The 4,416-nt window shown below is 42.8% G+C and overlaps 1 pseudogene; it reads left to right on the forward strand.

The window, feature by feature from the left end:
- The first annotated feature begins 704 nt into the window (after positions 1–704).
- LOC112262293 lies at positions 705–1,014 on the forward strand (annotated as a pseudogene).
- Positions 1,015–4,416: the final 3,402 nt, after the last annotated feature.

Below are 4,416 nucleotides of genomic sequence, written 5' to 3' on the forward strand. Positions count from 1 at the left end.
AGGGACATAATCCGCCCTACTTTTGCTGATTTATGATCAGATGTCAAAAAAACTTTACCACACATCTCCCATGTTCACTTACATATGCAGGATTTCGCTCCTAAATAATTAGTTGGGATCCAGGATTGTGAGAGTAGCTGGCAGTGTGTGTGTGTGTGTGTGTGTGTGTGTGTGTGTGTGTGTGTGTGTGTGTGTATATGTGTGTGTATGTGTGTGTGTGTGTATGTGTGTGTGTGTGTATGTGCGTGTGTGTGTGAGTGTGTGTCAGTGTGTGAGTGTTTGTGTGTGTTTCAATTAATCTGTTTGTGTGTGCCAACATAAGTTTGTACCCACTGAGTGTGTGTGTGTGTGTGTGTGTGTGTGTGTGTGTGTGTGTGTATAGGTGTGAAATTAGTAATGACCCAGGGGAGTGAGCCGTGGGGCCTCAGCTGCGGGGGGCAGAGTGACAGTCACATCTGGGACAGGTGCCTAGGCGCTGCGAACCATGTCAGTGTGTGTATGTGTATGTGTGAAGCCCATGCACTGTGAATGGTGTCAGCTAGCTGAGACTACTGTAGCACTGCTACTGAGACTACTGTAGCACTGCTACTGAGCCCAACACAGGCAACACACACACAGAAGTGTAAGTGTAAGGATGGGTGTAAGGATGAGAAGTGGATTAAATTTAACTAAATTTAGGCATCCGACCCCAAAACTATTAAACCTACACAGAAAGATGGCATCTGTATCTGAGCTCGCTTGTATTTACTCTGCCCTCATCCTCCACGATGATAAAGCCACCGTCACAGAGGACAAGGCTGCCAATGTGACTATTGAGCCTTTCTGGCCCAGTCTGTTCTCCAAGGCTCTGGCCAGCGTGGACATTGGCAGCCTGATCTGCAACATAGTGGTGGAACTGCCCCGGCTGCTGTTGGAGGCGCCGCCCCTGCAGCAGACGCACCAGTCAAGGAGGAGAAGAAGGAAGAATCCGAGGAGGGTTCCAATGATGACATGGGCTTCGGTCTTTTCGACTAAACCAGTTTTTGTAACTAATAAAATCAAAGAAACAGAAATGGCAACAACAAAAAAAAAAGGATGAGAAGTGGATGTTCATCATTGATTATAATGCCTGACCTGTGCCTATAATTTCATGTCTGTTACGTGAACTAATTGAGATGGTGGATTAAAGTCATGTTTATGTCTCTCCTGTATACTGCCTCTGTCTGGTCTTATCTTTCATATGTTGACATTCTACTCCCTGAACCCTCTAAATGGCATGTTACAGAAGTTAGCATTCACCCCATTATTTTCTTTATTCGTATTTGTTTGCTCAAATTGGCCAATCTTCCATCCCGACACACACTGACCAGACCACTGGCAATGTGTTTCACCCACTTGGGTGATAAACTTTAATAATGTAAGAGCCCGGACTTGGTAAATATGATTTGGAGATTGGATGATAATGGCTCCCTCTCTGTAGATAGTAGAATACATTTTGCATCCAATGAATCAAAGTTCAGCAAACTCAGTTTAAGATTTACAATGTAATGGGTACTGTTAGTGGAGGCTGGTGGGAGGAACTAGAATGGATAAAATGGAACAGTATCAAACACATTCCTACCATTACAATGAGCCCGTCCTCCTATAGCTCCTCCCACCAGTCTCCACTGGTGCCAATGTGGTGGATAGTTAGTGGAACTTTGTCAATCTTGTTGCCCTGGATCTCTCTTGTAAAATCGGTCTTCTGACTTCAAAGGGACTTCCTGGTTAAATAAAGTATTCAATTACCATTTGGGTGTGTTTGTCACCCCCTGCTGGCGGTTTTCTATAAGCAGTTTCTTCCTTTTGTGAATTTGACCTTACCTGTCACATGACCTCAGTAAACAGGAAGTTTATGTCTCTAATGGAGGATGATGTTTGATTCTGCATACAGTCATGACCAAGCATTCGTCTGGAGACAGGGTTGGTCGGTGTGATCTAGCTAGCAAAAAGACGGCGAGGTTGTTGTAGGCACATTATTGGGGACATTAGCAGAACTCCTGAAAGGGAAAATGGAGTCCCTAGAGAAAGCAAGTACAAGGTGAGTGTCAGGGATGGAGTGACAGTATTATCATAAGGAGATGTGTACTTGGAAAACGGAGGAGGAAGGGAGGGAAAAAGAGAGGGAGAAGAGGTCTAAGAGAGTGAGGGAAGAAGGTGAGCTTGAGTCAGATAAAAATGGTGGAAAAAAGGGAGATGGTTTGTCAAAGAAGAATGGTAGAAAGTGTAAGCAGAGGGAACTGAAGACAGGAGAAATGGAAGTAAATAAGGGTGAAGTATCGGAGGTGGTAGGAGCGGTTAAGTTATTGGAGACCAAGGTATGCACCGAGGATCAGGATGAAGAAGAGTGTGACAGTAGGAGTGAAGTTTAAAGAAAAAGTGGACTCTTGCCTTTTGGCTGATCCATTTGTGGTTTCACAGTGTGTGAAGAAATCAGTTGGGTCATGTGGAATCGGTGAGGGTAACCAGAAGTGGTCTAGTGATAATTGTTTGTGTTTCTGTTGGTCAGAGGAAAAATGCACTCGACGTAAAACGAATGGGGGCAAGAAAAGTGAATTGTTTCATTCTCAAGAAAAGGGCACCAATGAAAGGAGTGATAACTGGGGTAGCAGTAGATATAAATGTTGACCAGCTGTGGGGGAAAAGATTCCCGGTGTATGTGATGCTCGTCGTTTGATGTGACACAGACAGTGTGGCGAGAGTAGGGAAACAGAAAAGTAATTGTCTGTTCATTTGAGTTTTGAAGTTGTCTTTGCTTGACACAGTGAAGTTAGGATATATAAGTTATCCTGTACGAGCGTATGTGCCGAAAACAGAGATGTTACAGGTGTCAAGCTTATGGGCAGTGTGAAGGAGGGAGGGTCCAAGGTGTGAGAAATGTGCAGAAGGGCATGAGACAAAGGAATGTGTAGTATTGGGGAAAGTAATGGAATGTGTTAATTGTTGGGTGCCCATGGAGCTGGGGATCAGAAATGTCCCGTGTGAGAGAGGCAGGTTGTGGTTTTCAGGGTTAGAGTAGCTGTCACACCCTGACCATAGTTTGCTTTGTATGTTTCTATGTTTTGGTTGGTCAGGTGTGATCTGAGTGGGCATTCTATGTTGGATATCTTGTTTGTCTATTTCTATGTCTGGCCTGATATGGTTCTCAATCAGAGGCAGGTGTTAGTTATTGTCTCTGATTGGGAACCATATTTAGGTAGCCTGGGTTTCACTGTGTGTTTGTGGGTGATTGTTCCTGTCTCTGTGTTTTGCACCAGATAGGGCTGTTTTTGGTTTTCCACGTTTATTGTTTTGTAGTGTTTGTGTTTATCTTTTTGTTATTAAACATGAATCAAAGAAACCACGCTGCATTTTGGTCCGCCTCTACTTCACCTAAAGAAAGCCGTTACAGTAGCGGAGAAGTCGTCATATGCTGAGGCAGTGAAGAAAGTAGACGAAGATGGGTTAAGGGGGAGGAGTGGTGAGAGTAGTAGAGATTTACCAGTACAGAGGGATAGGCCAAAAAGTGAAATAAGTTTCAACAAGATTGGATTTTTAGCATTTACAGCAACGATTATCAATTGTACTGTAGGGGTGGAATGGAAGTCTTCGAAAATTGAGGTTGTGGTGGCAGCTACAAAGAGGTATTTGGGAATGTGAGAGACTTGACAGCAGAAGAGTTACAGGATGTGTTAAGTGGTGATGTCCCATCCTTTCAGGGTGATGGCATGAGGTAGGAATAAATACATTTAATTAGCGGAGTAGGGTGGTGTTCATTTTATATACAGTAATTTTGAAATGAGTGAGTATAGTGTTAGATGTCAGGGTAGTTATTTAGTAAGTTTTTCTTTTTCATGTAATGTATAAGGGAGTTGTACTCCAGTCTAGTAGGTGGCGGTAATGCAACAAATTGGATGCCAACCGCCGTTACACCTCATAGAAGAAGATTCTGCATACAGTACCTTCAAAATCTCCATCAATCTGCAAGCTTCTTATGCCTTTGATAGCATTGTTGCTATCTAATATTATTTTACTTACCTGATGCTGTGCGTGGTTATTTTTAGTGCATTTTGATACAAAACTTGATAACTTTGTAAAGATTAATGTCAGGATGAAACATGCTAGCTAGCTATGGCACCAAACACCACGCTAGCTTTGTATAAATAATGAATTGGATACTTAATCTGATTCATTGGCTATCTAGCTGTAACTCTGTTAGATCTTTACTAGACTCTTTCATGTTTCTCAGAACAAGCGTATATATTGTTTTAAGGCAATTTGAGCGATTTAAAAACATGAGAACAAATGGATATCCTGCCTCCAGAGTCTCGATGAGGGCGAGGTGTTACGCTGCCTGTGGAATTATACTCAGCTACCCTATGTATAAGAAAGACAGAACAGGTACAGTATGTTTGGTAA

The sequence above is a fragment of the Oncorhynchus tshawytscha genome, linkage group LG11 (genome assembly GCF_018296145.1).
Source record: "Oncorhynchus tshawytscha isolate Ot180627B linkage group LG11, Otsh_v2.0, whole genome shotgun sequence".
NCBI lineage: Eukaryota > Metazoa > Chordata > Actinopteri > Salmoniformes > Salmonidae > Oncorhynchus > Oncorhynchus tshawytscha.